We start from the raw sequence: 15,206 nt of genomic DNA on the forward strand, positions 1-15,206 counted from the left end.
TTGACTTTCAAACACAAGAATCAAGAGAAGCATGAAAAGGTAAACAGCAAAGAGAAGTCATAAGGGACTTACTAAAGTTGAACTGTTTACATTTCCACATGGAAGGACAATATTTGTAACTCTGGAAACTTTTTTCAGTATCTGGGTAGTTGGTGGGATTACACACATACACATACACACACACACACACACACAGAGACAGAGACAGAGAGACAGAGACAGAGAGACAGAGACAGAGAGACAGAGACAGAGACAGACAGAGAGAGAGAAAGAGACAGAGACAGAGAGCACAGGGTGAATTGAATAGGATGGGATCGTATCTTAAAATAAGGAAATTTAGCAGTGAGAGAGAAATACATTGGGAGGTGAAAGGGAGAAATGCAATGGGGCAAATTATCTCTCATACAAGAGGCAAGTAAAAGACTTTTCAGTGGAGGGAAAAAGGGGAGAGGTGAGAGAAAAAACATGAAGCTACTCTCATCACCTTTGACTAAAAGAAGGAATAAAATGCACACTCATTTTGGTATGAAAACCTATCTTAGAATACAGGATAGTGGGGGAGAAGGGGATAAGAAGGGTGGGGGGGATAATGGAAGGGAGGGCAATGGGAGGAGGGAGCAATTTGAAGTCAACACTCTTGGGGAAGGACAGTATCCAAAGAGAGAATAGAAGCAATGGGGGGCAGGATAAGATGGAGGGAAATATAGTTAGTCTTACACAACACGACTATTATGGAAATCATTTGCAAAACTACACAGATATGGCCTACATTGAATTGCTTGCCTTCCCAATGAGAATGGGTGGGGAGGGAGGGATGAAGAGAAGCTGGAACTCAAAGTTTTAGGAACAGCTGTTGAGTATTGTTCTTGCAACTAGGAAATAAGAAATACAGGTAAGGGGGTATAGAAATTTATCTTGCCCTTCAGGACTAAAGAGAAGATGGGATAAGGGAAGGGAGGGATGTTATAAGGGAGGACAGATTGGTGATAGGGATAATTAGAATGCTTGGCGTTTTGGGGTAGGGAGAGGGGAGAAATGGGGAGAAAATTTGGAACCTAAAATTTTGTGGAAATGAATGTTGAAAACTTAAACATATTTAAATATAAGCAAAATAAAAAAATAAAAATAAAAATAAATCCATCCCAAGTACTTCCTCATCCCTAATGCACAAAACCAGTCCTCCTCCCCAACTTCCTACACCACCCACACCCCACCACCAGGCCAACCCCCATCCAAGGCTTGAAGCAGGCTGCAACAGCTTCGGGTCTTCTGCACTCCAGTCTGGGTGGAGCAAAGATTCTTCCCTGGGGCTACAAACTTAGTACCCATGTTCTAGGTCTAAGATTCAGAGACACCTGGAGATGAGCCTTGAGGGGATTAGGGGGAAACCCTCTCAGTAGTTTGTGGTTTGTTTGTTTTTTTGTTACAAATTCATTTTACTCCAGCTCCAATGAAATCCTCAACCCCGCCCCCAAGCTGAAGGGCTTAAGCATCTCCATCTCCATTGAAGGGGACTGTTATCCCCATCTTCTTAAAAGGAGACCATTCCGTCTGTCAGCATCAGGTCTTTCCCCCACGCACCGCTACCCCCCCCCCCCAATACGAACACATTTCTGGTCTTAGGGGTGGATGGTCTCGAGTGTGGGGCACGCATGGGGATCACCCCTTCCGCAGCGACCTCGTGGTCTTATCACTTTCGGGAGACTGCATGCATATCCCTCCTTATGGCTCCAAGCCTGGGCCATGGGTGCCGGAGCACTGCCTGTTTCTTCTGAGGAAGGCTGGTCCCAAAAGTCTCAGCTTCTGGGGCAGCCCACCTGATTGAAGTGGCACTGGTTGACCCCGAGATGAAGGAAGCAACACGCAGGCAGCGCGCGCGCGCGCACACACACACACACACACACACACACACACACACACACACACAAAATAGCTTCCCGGAACCGAGACCTAAGTTTGCGGAGCAGAAGAGAAAACCCCGTTGGGGAGTTTCCCTGCTCCTGCTCACAGCACTCCCCGGGCCTCAACCCACTCCGCACCGAACCTCTCCCACCCCCAACGCCGATTGGGGGCTTCCTGACTCCCCAGGGACTGCCCTCCCCGGCACTACCTCTTCCCAAACAGTGTCTCCTCCTCCAAACCATACAACACCATTAACCAGCAGGTATTTAATTACCATCTCCAGAGGTTCTCCAGGTCCTGCTGCTCCACCCCGCCCCTCCTCCCCGTCCGCTAATTAAACTTTAGGGTTTCCTGGTACTTGCTGGTCCAGGCGCTTGCGCTTCAGGTTTGGTGGGATGCAGTGCCTTGACTTGCGGTGCTGTCTGCAGCTAGCGGATTCTGCTGAAGAGATTGAGCACCGAGCCCGACGCCCTCGACGGATACGACTTGGGGAACACGTTCCAAAACCTGAGAGTCTTGTCTCCGGCGCCCGTGACTATGACCTCTCCGTCAGGAGACACTGCGAGGTACAGAACTCTGTAGGTGTGCCCAGTGAGTTTGGCCATTTGAATCAGGGAGGGGTACCTCCAAACGACGATTTGGTTCTCTGTGTACCCGTGGGTGCTCACCAGCTCGTTGCTGTGTCTGGACCAGGCCAGGTTGCACACCTGAGATCCGGTGTTGACTTGGTGCAGCTGCTGCCCCGTCAGCGTATTCCAGAAGCGCACGCAGCAGTCGGTAGAGCCGCCGCCTGAAGCCAACAGGCTATCCTGGTGGGGAGACCACGCGATGGCTTTGACTGCGGCCCGGTGCTGGGCGTACTGCTGAACGGGCTTTAAACTGGCCGGGTCCCAGAGCAGCAACTTGTTGTCGTTCCCCCCCGACGCCAGCAGTTGGTGATCCGGGGACCACTTCAGTCCACACACCTCCTCCTCGTGGCCTCGCAGCCGGCGCTCAGACTGCAGTGGGGTGGCCCTGATATCTCTCTGCACCACTCGCGTGTCGCTGCTCCCGGAAGAAATCTGGTCTGCTTTCCAGGCCAGCACGCTGACCCTGCCAGTGTGGCTCTTCAGTACGCACGTTTTCTTCTGGGCCGCCACATCCCAGATCTGCACCAAGCCATTTTGAGTGCCGATGGCCACGAGTTTGCCCTGCTCTGACCAGCTGACGGAGGTCACCGCGTCCCCATCCCCAGACAGATCACAGAGTCTGGTCAACTGGTAGGTGGTGGCACTCCACAGGTAAGCACGGGCGGCCAGGCCCACCGCGATGACATTCAGATGAGACCAGTCCAGCAGGTTTAGGTAGAAGTCATCACGGAGATCAGGGGCCGCGAGGATCTTAAACGGGCTTCTGGAGATGTTGCTGGTCAGTTCCTGTGCAGATGATAGTAAGTTCTGACTTCTCTCGCTGACGGGTGATAAAGCGTAGGGTGAGACTTCACTACCTGTGCTGGGGCTGCGGTGGGCCATGCTGGGGGAGTAGGTGAACAGATTCTTTCTGCGGAGCGCACAAGGTTGCGCGCCTCGGTCTCCTGCCCTGAGATCCTGGACTTGCTGGATGCCAGCTCCCAGCAACTCGTTCTTCAGCAGGGCAGAGTAGACGAGGCCAGCTTTGCGGCGGGCTCTGGATTGCTGCCTGGGCCTGGGCGCTTCCCCTAGGCTGGGGAAGTGCAGGCCCCAGTTGGTTCTGGCCCGCACTGGGATGTAGCGGTCTCCGGATTTTCCGGCACCCGCACGGGGAGACACTGCAGAAGGGGGCAGGGCCAGACTCCAGCTAGTTGCCATCCCTGAGAGGGCAGGTGGGCTCTGTGGGGATCTCCTGGGGAGTTTCCTGCTCCGAGGTTTCCTGCTCCTGGCCCTGGGAGGGGCCGGGCCAGGACGCACCCTTCTGTAAAGTGGGCTCACTTTACCCAGCCCAACTGGCCTCGAGGTGGGACCACGCTGGCAGGACAGGCTGGAGACTGATGGACGGAAAGATTGGGCCACGGCCTCACTCGGGATGAGTGTGGATATGGCTGCAGCCCCAGCCTGTCGGCGTTCGGTCGAGAGGTCTGGGTCAGTGGGACTCCATCAGCACCACAGACATGGCTGCTGAGGTCCCTCTGCCTTTGCGTGTCTCTATTCCGGGCGGACAAGGAAGGCAGAGGTAGGCCAGGTGAGAACAGGGCACTGGGGTCGAAGGAAGGGCAGGGTGGGGCAGGGGCTGGGCCTGGGCCAGGATGAACTGGAGCTGAAGGAGCAGCTGTCAGGGGTCACGATGGGGGCGGGGGCGGGGGCGGGGGCCAGCGGGGGAGCAGGAGGGGGCCAGGAGGGGCAGGGTGAGGCTGACCACCAAGACTTCGAATAGCTCCGACACTGTGTGGCACTCGCAACACAAAGACCCCGTGCAGCCAGGGTGAGGGGGTGGCTTGTGCACGAGGGAGCCCTTGGAGATGCCAAGGTCCTAGAAGACAAAACAGTGTTGTGAGAGTCCCAGAGTTCCGTGGGTGTTAAGTAACCTCAGTAGGAAACATTCGAGAAGCCTGGGACATCTCACCTGAAATGATGCAAGGGAGAGGAGGCAGAGGCTGGAGCGCGCAAGTCCTCACTGGTTGCAGCAGCAGCCCTGCATAGGGACCAAAGGGGTCCCTGCCCACGTCCTGGGACTACAGAGGCCAGGCAGGCTCGGAGAGCTGTCTTCAGGAAGCAGCCCCCAGTACCCCACGACCTGCCCAGAACCCAAATGCCCCCCCACTCAAGCAGGTCCTTGGGCCATTCCATCTTGTCCTGGCAACGGGGGGGAGGGGTGGGGAAAGGGGGGCAAACAGAACTCTCAGCTCTTCTTGCCTCGAATGAGGCTCCAACTCACTGGCTACTGGAACCAGCAGGGCCAGCCCCCATACCTCAAAGACTGAGGGAGGGCATTTCTCCAGGGCCCTTGCTCCTGGGGGAATTAGGCGGGGCTTGGCTCCTCATCTGTGCCTGCACTTGGGGAGACTGAGAGTCTGGGCCCAAGGCCGGGAAGTGGCCCAGTCTAGGGGGTGGGAGATGGACCTGGGATTCTGTCCCACTCTTTTGTGGTACAGATGGGGAAACTAATAACTTATAACCAGCTCCCAGTGGTTCCAGGGTTGTACTTTTGAAATAACACCTGAAATCTGAGCAGCACAGGTGCCCTTTGTCACCTTGCAGCCTTTCCCATGAGATGCCCCCCCCCTTTATCCTGGATCTGTCTCCTTGGGATAAGGTGGTCTGCATGGTATGTGTTGCCTTCCTTCTCTGTTCTCCCCCCCATAAGGCTGGGAGCTCTTTGAGGGAAGGACCTTTGGGAGGCTTGGATTATTTATTTTGGGCCTTCCTTGTATCCCCAGAGCTTAGCACAGAGGAGCTTCCTGGGGAAGGAAGGCAGGGCAGAGAAGGCCAAGGAGGAGGCTGTGCCCCATACCTGGAATGCTTTCCCCTCTAACCTTCACCCCTTGGGATCCATGACTCCCGTTAAAGTTTAGCTAAAGGTCCAAATTCTCTAAGAGGCCATTCTGCATTCCCCAGGTGGTTAGTCCTCTTCTGTGTCCCCTACCTGTCCCCTTCCTGATACCTGTGGGTTTATATTTCATGTAGTCTGTGTTAACTTAAACTTTAGGACATGGGGTTTCCTGCCTGGAGGGTAGGGGATGGTTTTGTTTTAGTCTCTTCTACCACCACCCAGTACAGTCAGTCTGTCAGCTCCCTGGCAGCTATCAGGTATTACCAGGCCCCGTGCTAAGCTCTGGGGATAGAAGGAAGGACTAAAAGAAACAACCAATTATCTGAGGCGGCAGTGCCAGCCTTGGGCTGATCTCACAAGAAATACTTTGCTTTTCTAGTCCTCAATTTAACTTTCAGGAACATCAGGGCTTCAGACTCCATGATCTGAGATACCAATCACTGCCACAATCTTGGTACTCTCACAACAATCATGTCAGCTTCCTAGGCCTCTGTTTATCTTTCAGTAACTTCAGGGGTAGCAATCAAAGGTCTGAGATTACTCTCACTGACAAACTCTGGGTGATCTCCAGTCAGGAACATCAGCTTTCTGGGCCTTACTTTTCCTTTCAGTGAAATCAGCATCTAGGTCTTCATTATCTGAGAGGAACCTGCCAGCTTTAGGGTGAAGTCATAACAATCACTAAGCTTTCGGGTCCTCAGTTTCCCTCTCAGTGAAAAGCCTGGGAAAAAGTAGATGGCCCGAGTCCTCCCTCCTAGTCTACGTGGTGTCTTGCACCAGGGATTTCAACTTTCTGGTTCCCTTTCAATAACAGCAATCAGTTAAATGCTAAGAGCTGACTGGGCCTTGGCAGCCTTTGGGTGATCATACACCAGTCACATAAGCTTGCTAGGCCTTATTTTAATTTCATTGAAACAGGGCTGAGGTCTCTGTTATCTCAGAGGAGTGTGCTAGCTTATGCCTTATCCCAAACCAGTCACTTCAGCTCGCTAGGTCTCAGTTTCCCTTTCAGACCCTTGACAGGCATAAAATACATGAACTGATTGGGCTTTCCCAGCTAATAAGTGAATTGAAACCAGTCAGGTCAGCTGTCCAGCATTCGGGTTCCCCTTGATTAACTCCAGAGGTTTGAACCTCTTGCATCGACCTGAGGCACGAATTTTTGTCTGATATTTACAGTCTCTTCAACATTTTCTTTCTGAGTTTCCCTTTCTGCCACAGGATCTGGTTGAACACTATGACTTTACAAACCTCTGCCACATCATGGAGGATCTCCTACTACAACCTTCAGCTTCCTAGGCCTCAGATTTTTTTTTCAGGAAAGCAGGGTGTTGGATTTGATAGGCTGAGATGCCCCTCACTGCCACTCTTTGGGACATATCAGGCCATTCATCTGAACATTGCAGGCCTCGGTTTCCCTTTCAGTAACAGGAGGGGGTAACACCCCAGTGTCTGAGATGCCCCGTCTAGCCACTCTTTCATGTATACCATGCAATCCATATGAGCATTCTGGGGCTGAATTTATCTTTCAGTAAAACCAGGGGCTGAGACTCCAGGGTCTGAGATGCCCATCACTGCCAGCCTCTGAGTCAACCCACACCAATCATTTCAGCTTCCTAGGGGTCAATTTCACTTCCAGTAACAGCAGGGGGTAAGATTCCAGGGTCTGAGATGCCCCTCTCTGGCAGCCTCTCAGTCATCACAAATCAATCATTTCAGCTTCCCAGGCCTCAGTTTGCCTTTCAGTAACAGCAAGGTGTAAGACTCCAGGGTCTCAGGTGGCCCTCACAACCACCCCTTGGGGGATATCACTCCATTGGGCTCAGCTTTCTAAACCTCATTTTCCCTATCAATAACAGCACCTGGCTGAAATTTGTGGAGCGAGAGGGCCCTGTCAACGTAAGGGTTATCTCCTAGCAGGAAACTCCACTTTCTAGGCCTCAGGTTCCCTTTCAGTCACAAGGACTGGTTAAATTATATTATCTGAATAGGCCTTGGCAGCTGCTGTGTCACCTCAAAACCTTTACTTCACTTTCCTAGGCCTTTCAGTGAAAGCAGAGGGTAGGCCTCCCTCCTTTGAGAAGGCGTTGCCAGCCTAAGGCTGACTGATCCTCAGTCACTTCAGCTTAGTAACCCTCAGTTTTCCCTTCAATACCTTGGCATGCTTAAAGTATGGGAAGTGAGGTTGATCTCACACCAGTCAGGTCTTCTACTCAGGAATCAGGTTTCCCTGTAAACAGCAGAGGGTTGGTCCCCTTGATCTGACAGGGGCCAGCCATTTTGGGGATGATCTGATAAGAGTCACTTCAGTCCTCTCTGCCTCAGTTTCCCTTTCTGTGACAGCAGCAGGTGGAACTCTGTGATTACACTGGCCCCTGCTTAGATATCAGTGACCTCACACCAGTCACCTCAGCTTGCTAGGCCTCAGTTTCCCTTTCAGACCCTTGACAGGCATAAAATACGTGAACTGAGTGGGCTTTCCCATCTAATGGGTGAATTCAAACCAGTCAGGTCAGCTGTCCAGGATTCACTTTCCCTTTAATTAAGACAAGAGGTTGGAACCTCTTGACCCGACCAGGTGTGGCAATTTTTCCCTCATATTTAAAGTCTCTTCAGCCTTCTCTTTCTCAGTTTCTCTTTCTGTCTCAGAATCGGGTTGAACACTGTGATTTTACAAGCCTCTACCACATCATGGTGGATCTCCTACTACAACCTTCAGCCTCCTAGGTTTCAAGTTTTTTTCAGTAACACACAGTGATGGATTTGATGGGCTGAGATGCTCCTCACTGCTACTTTTTGGGGCATGTCATGCCATTCACGTGAGCATTGCAGGCCTCAGTTTCCCTTTCAGTAACAGCAGGTGGAAAATGATACACGCTGAAAGGTCCCTGGCAGCATTTTGGTGATCTCACACCAGTCACTTCAGCTTCCTAGGCCTTAGTTTGACTTTCAGTGAAAGCAGGACTGAGGACTCCATTATCTGAGGAGGCTCTGCCAGGCTAGGGCTGATCTCACACCAATCACTTCTGATTTCTAGGCCCTAGCTTCGCTTTCACTGACATCTAGGGGTCAGACTCCATGAACTTAGATGGCCCTACCTGCCACCCTCTGGGTCACCTCACACCAATTACTTCAGCTTCCGAGGCCTCAGTTTCCCTTTCAGTAATAGCACAGGGTAAGACTCCAGGGTCTGAGATGCCCACATCAATCACTGAATTTTCCTATGCCTCAATATCCCTTTGAGTAACAGCAGGGCTTAAGACTCCAGGGTCTGAGATGCCCTTTCAAGCCACTCCTTGGGGTATATCATGCAATTCACCTGTGCATTCTAAGGCCTCAGTTTGCCTTTTGGTAACAGCAGGGGTAAGACTCCAGGGTCTCAGATGGCCCTCACAGCCACCCTTTGGGGTGATATCACTTTGGGGGATATCACTCCATTGGGCTAAGCCTTATAGATCTCATTTTTCCTTTCAATAACAGGGAGTGGTTCCAGTATGGGGAATGAGAGGGTCCTGCCAACCTAAGGGCTTTCTCCCACCAGGAACTTCAGCTTTTGAGGCCTCAGGATCCCTTTCACTCACAAGAAGTAGTTAAAATATATGTCCTGAATGGGCCCTGGCAGCTGTTGCATCACCTCAAATCTGTCACTTCACTTTCCTAGGCCTTAGTTTGACTTTCAGTGAAAGCAGAGGGTAGGACTCCTTCTTTTGAGAAGGCCTTGCCAGCCTAAGGCTGATTGATCCCCAGTCACTTCACCTTAGTAACCATCAGTTTTCCCTTCAATACCTTGGCATGCTTAAAGTATGGGAAGTGAGGGGGCTCTACTATCTGATGGTTGATCTCACACCAGTCAGGTTTTCTACCCAGGAATCAGGTTCCCCTTCCCTTACAGCAGAGGGTTGGTCCCCTTGGTCTGACAGGGGCCAGCCATTTTGGGGATCATCTGAAAAGAGTCACTTCAGTCCTCTCAGCCTCAGTTTCCCTTTCTGTCACAGCCTCAGGTTGATCACTATGATTTCAGAGGCCCCTGCCAAGCTATGGGTGATCTCAGCCCAATCACTTCAGCTTGCTAGGTCTCAGTTTCCCTTTGAGGACTAGCAGGGGGTCAGACTCCATGCTCTGGGATGCCCAGACTTCCCTTGTGTGATCTCTATAGGCACTTCACCATGCTAGACCTCAGTTTCCATTCCTTTGAAAGCAGGTACTAGGACTCCATTATCTGAGGAGGCACTGCCAGCCTAGGGCTAATCTCACCCCACTCACTTCAGATGTCTAGGCATCAGTTTTTCTGTCTGTAAAAGCAGGTGGTCAGATTCCGTGATGTGAGATGCCCCTCACTACCACCCTCTGGATGATCTTACAAAAACCACTTCCTCTACATGCGCCTTTATTTCCCTTTCAGTAACACAGGGGGTTGGACTCCATGGTCTTACATGTGCCTCACTGTTAACCGTGGGGTGATCTCGTATCGGGAACCTCTGCTTTCTGGGCCTCACTTTCCTTTCAGTGAAATCAGCATCTAGGTCTTCATTATCTGAGAGGAGGCTGCCACCTTTAGGGTGAAGTCAAACCGTCACTAATACTTTCTGGTCCTCAGCTTCCCTCTCAGTGAAAAGCCTCAGTAAAACTATTTGACCCAAGACCTCCCTCCCAGACTATGTTGTGTCTCACACTAGGAAATTCAACTTTATAGGCCTCAGTTTCCCTTTCAGTAACAGCAAAGGGTCAAATGCTAAGAGCTGAATGGGCCCTGGCAGCCTTTGGGTGATCGTACACCAGTCACATCAGCTTGCTAGGCCTTATTTTAATTTCACTGAAACAGGGTTGAGGTCTCTTGTCTCAGAGGAGTGTGCTAGCTTATGCCTTATCCCAAACCAGTCACTTCAGTTTGCTAGGCCTCAGTTTCCCTTTCAGTCCTTTGACAGGCATAAAATACGTGAACTGAGGGGGCTTTCCCAGCCAATGGGTGACTTCACACCAATCATGTAAGCTATTCAGGACTCAGGTTCCCTTTGATTAACAGTTGAGGTTTGAACCCCTTGATCCAACAGAGGGCGGCAATTTTTGCATGATATTTTAATTCTCTTCAGCATTTTCTTTCTCAGTTTCCCTTTCTGTCATGGGATCAGGTTGTACGCTATCATTTTACAAGCCCCTGCTACATCATGGGGGATCCCTAGTAGTGCCTTCAGCAACCTAGGCTTCAATTATTTTTCAGTAACACTGGGTGTTGGTTTTGATGGGCTGAGATGCCCCTCACTGCCACCCTTTGGGGGATATCAAGTCATTCACCTGAGCATTGCAGGACTCCGCTTCCCTTTTAGTAACAGCAAAGGGTTAAATGATATGAGCTGAAAGGTACCTGGCTGGCTTTTGGTGATATCACACCAGTCATGTCAGTTTGCTAGGCGTTAGTTTGACTTTCAGTGAAAGCAGGGCTGAGGACTCCATTATCACTGATCTCATACCAATCACTTCTGGTCTTTAGGCCCTAGCTTCCCTTTCACTAACTTCCCTTCACTATGGAGTCAGACAGCATAGTCTGAGATACCCCTAACTGCCAGCCTCTGGGTCACCTCAAACCAATCACTTCAGCTTCCTAGGCCTCTGTTTCCCTTTCAGTAACAGCAGGGGGTAAGACTCCAGGCTCTGAGATGCCTTTCACTGCCACCCTTTGGGGGAAATTACTCCATTGGATTCAGCTTTCCAGATCTCATGTTCCCTTTCAATAACAGGGCCTGCTTCAAGTATGTGGAGTGAGAGGGTTCTGCCAACCTCTGGGTTATCTCCCACCAGGAACTTCTGCTTTGTGGGCCTCAGGTTCCCTTTCAGTAACAGCAAGGGGTTAAATTATATGTCCTGAATGGGCCCTGGCAGCTTTTGGGTCACCTCAATCCTGTCACTTCACTTTCCTAGGGCTCAGTTTCCCTTTCAGTGAAATCAGAGGGTAGGACTCCCTCCTTTGAGAAGGCCTTGCCAGCCTAAGGCTGACTGATCCCCAGTCACTTCAGCTTAGTAACCCTCAGTTTCCCCTTCAATACTTTGGCATGCTTAAAGTTGGGAAGTGAGAGGGCTCTACCATCCGATGGTTGATCTCACACCAGTCAGGTCTGCTATCCAGGAATCAGGTTCCCCTTCATTTACAGCAGAGGGTTGGTCCCCTTGGTCTGACAGGGGCCAGCCACTTTGGGGATGATCTGAAAAGTCACTTCAGTCCTCTCAGCCTCAGTTTCCCTTTCTGTGACAGCCTCAGGTTGAGCTCTATGATTTCAGAGGCCCCTGCCAAGCTATGGGTGACCTCATACCAATCACTTCAACTGGCTAGGGCTCAGTTTCCCTTTCAGGACCAGCAGGGGGTCTACATGATCTGAGCTGCCCTGACTTCCCCTTCGTGATCTCTCTACAGATACTTCACCATGCTAGACCTCAGTTTCCATTCCTTTCAAAGCAGGTACTAGGACTCCATTATCTGAGGAGGCACTTCCAGCCCAGGACTAATCTCATACCACTCACTTCAGATTCCTAGGCCTCAATATTCGTATCTGTTAAAGCAAGGGGAGATTCCATGATGTAAGATGCCCCTCACTACCACCCTCTGGATGATCTTACAACAACCACTTCATCTATCTGGGCATCTATTTCCTTTTCAGTAACACAGGGGGTTGGACTCCATGGTCTTAGATGTCCCTCCCTGCTAACCTCGGGTTCATCTCCTATCAGGAACCTTTGCAGATTTGGTGGGCTGGGATGCCCCTCACATCCACTCTTTGGGGGATATCATGCCATTCATTCATATTTGCATTCATATTGCAGGCCTCTGTTTCCCTTTCAGTAACAACAAGAGGTTAAATGATATGAGCTGAAAGGTCTCTGGCAGCCTTTTGGTGATCTCATACCAGTCAGTTCAGCTTGCTAGGACTTAGTTTGACTTTCAGTGAAAGCAGGGCTGAGAACTCCATTATCTGAAGAGGCCCTGCCAGGCTAGGGCTGATCTCACACCAATCACTTCCGATTTCTTTTTTTTATCAGTTATTTGTTTTTTATTCAGTATTTAGGGTTAGTATGACACTTGAGGAATTGGTTGTGTTGTTGTACATATACATATCTTTTTGTATAATACAGAAATTTACGACTAGTGGTATATATAGGCAGACAAAATCAAGTCCTCTGGAAAGGTGATTCATGGGGCCATGCTGTAGTGCCCTAATGGAGAGGAACACAAAGGTATTCAATGCATTAATAAAGAATTACTATTGTATGGTGTTTTGTATCCAGAAGAGTTGTCTTCTGGACCTAAGGGAACCTGTAGCACCTACATTCAAAGCAGGTAGTTTATATACCTGTGGGGCACTGGTTCTGCTTGACACCAACCACTGAGACTATACAAGTCATATCCAGCATCATATGTAAACTACAACAGGGTTCTATTCCCCATTTCTAACTTTAGGAAGAAACTAGAGTATGTTCACAGGTTTTACATTTCTGGTGTTTAGTCACCAATCAGAAGAAGGATTTGACCTATTTGAAAAGTGGATCAAATATAACCCCTCAACCCCTGTCATGTTCTTTTGATGGCAGCACATTCAAAGGTTTTTAGATTGCAGCTCCTTCTGGGTTCCCCAAAGAATATCTGTGCTCTTCTTTAAATGGCTCTCCTCTTCGAGATTCAGGTTGACCTTCACCACATCTGAAATACCATTCTGTCCCCAAACACATAGGACACTAAGGAAGACATCCTCATTAATGTCATATAGGCCCTTAATCATGATGGAAAATGGATGCACTGTCCTAAGATTCTTCATAATGCTTTCTGCCAGATCTGCCACAGATAATCCAGTGGCCCAGGAAGTGTAGCCCTTTAGTTTGATTACCTCATTAGCACTTTCAACCACCTGTTTATGAACATCTTTCCAATTCTCTGCATCAGCATCAGTTCCCAAAGAAGGATGAAGCTTATTTAGAGACACACCAGCAAGATTCACAGTGCTCCACACAGGAACTGGAGTCTCCATGTTCCCCAAGGACCCATCCATGACAACTTGAAGAATGAACACCAAGTCTCTCCTCCATTAGGTAATGGAAACGGGCAGAATCCAGATTGCAACCATTTCCAATAACACGGTTTTTAGGAAAACCACTTACCTTCCAGGCCACATATGTCAAAATATCCACTGGATTGGAAACAATAAGCAGGTTGCAATTAGGGCTGTATTTAACAATATTGGGAATGATGAATTTAAAGATATTCACATTATGCTGGAGCAAATTAAGATGACTTTCTCCTTCCTGTTGATGTGCCCCAGCCGTAACAATGACCAATTTGCAGTTTGCAGTCACACTGTAGTTTTTGCCAGAAACAATCTTTGGCGTTTTGAGGAAAAGGCTGCCATGTTGTAGATCCATCATGTCTCCCTTTTGTTTGTCTTCTATTACATCAACTAGGTCAAGTTCATCAGCCAATTCCTTTGTTAAGAAAGTAATGCCACATGCCATGCCAACTGCACCAACCCCAACAACAATAATCTTGTTCTGGGAAACCTGGTCTTCCTTTAGGACATTCAAGATAAGCTGATCCTTGACAGTTGATGCCATTTTGGATGGTAACTGGGTGGACAGCTGGTCAGGCTGTGAAAGTTCTGAGTTAGATGTGAGGTTGCTGCTCCCAGACTCACACCCACTTATGATTTCTAGGCCTCAATTTTCCATTCTGTAAAAGCTGGTGGTCAGACTCCATATTGTGAGATGCCACTCACTTCCACACTCTATGTCATCTCACAACAACTTCTTCAGCTTCCTAGTCCTCTGTTGGTCTTTCAGTAACCACAGGGCATTGAATTCCATGATCTGAGATGCCCCTCACTGGCAAACTCTGGGTGATCTCTCATCAGGAACCTCAGCTTTCTGGCCCTCCCTTTCCCTTTCAGTGAAATCAGGATCTTGGTCTAAATTATCTGAGAGGACGCTGCCAGCTTTAAGGTGAAGTCCTAACAATCACTAAAGCTTTACGGTCCTCAGTTTCCCTCTCAGTGAAAAGCCTTGGTAAAAATATGTGACTGTAATGAGCTCAGGCAACCTAGGTAGTACGCTACACCAGGAACATCAGCTTTCTAACCCTCAGTTTCCCTTTTAGTAAAAGCAATAGGTCTAGCAATGAGGCCTACTAAGCTGAAGTGATTGTTGTGAGATCACCCATATCTTGACAAGGGCCAGTGAAGTCACAGAATTCAACCTGATGTTGTCACAGTTAGGGAAACAGAGGCTCAGAGAGGTGAAGTGACATTTTGAAGATCATCCACAAAATAGCGCTCCTGTGAGATCAAGGTGTCCAACAATCTCCTCTTAATCAAAGGCAACATAAGTCCTGGAAAGCAGACCTTACTGGTGTATGTTCACACGTAGGCTATGAGAGCCCCCTCAGTTCACATACTTTATGACTGTTAAGGACTTGAAAGGGAACCTGAGGCCTAGCCAGTTGGGATTAGGCATAAACTGGCAGACTTCTTTGAGATAATGGTGTCCTCAGACCTGCTTTCACTGAAAGAGGAAATAAGTCCTCAGAAGCTGAATTGACTGGTGTGAGATTACCCAAAGCACACTAGAGCCCATTCAGCACATATCTTTTAACCCACTGCTGGGAAAGGGAAACTGAGGCTTACAAAGCTGGTGTTTTTGATGTTAGATACCACGTAGGCTAGCAGGGCACACTGCTCATATACTTTTACCAAAATTTTTCACTAAGAGAGAAACTGAGGACCACAAAGCTTCAGTGATTTTTATGATTAAAGCTGGCAGGCCCCCTC

The 15,206-nt window shown here is 49.4% G+C and overlaps 2 pseudogenes; both read right to left on the bottom strand.

The window, feature by feature from the left end:
- Positions 1 to 2,204: 2,204 nt before the first annotated feature.
- On the bottom strand, positions 2,205 to 4,187 carry LOC140515377 (fizzy-related protein homolog pseudogene; annotated as a pseudogene).
- An 8,802-nt stretch (positions 4,188 to 12,989) lies between these two features.
- On the bottom strand, positions 12,990 to 14,049 carry LOC140516268 (L-lactate dehydrogenase A chain pseudogene; annotated as a pseudogene).
- Between the last annotated feature and the right edge of the window lie 1,157 nt (positions 14,050 to 15,206).

Source organism: Notamacropus eugenii, chromosome X (assembly GCF_028372415.1).
Source record: "Notamacropus eugenii isolate mMacEug1 chromosome X, mMacEug1.pri_v2, whole genome shotgun sequence".
Lineage (NCBI taxonomy): Eukaryota > Metazoa > Chordata > Mammalia > Diprotodontia > Macropodidae > Notamacropus > Notamacropus eugenii.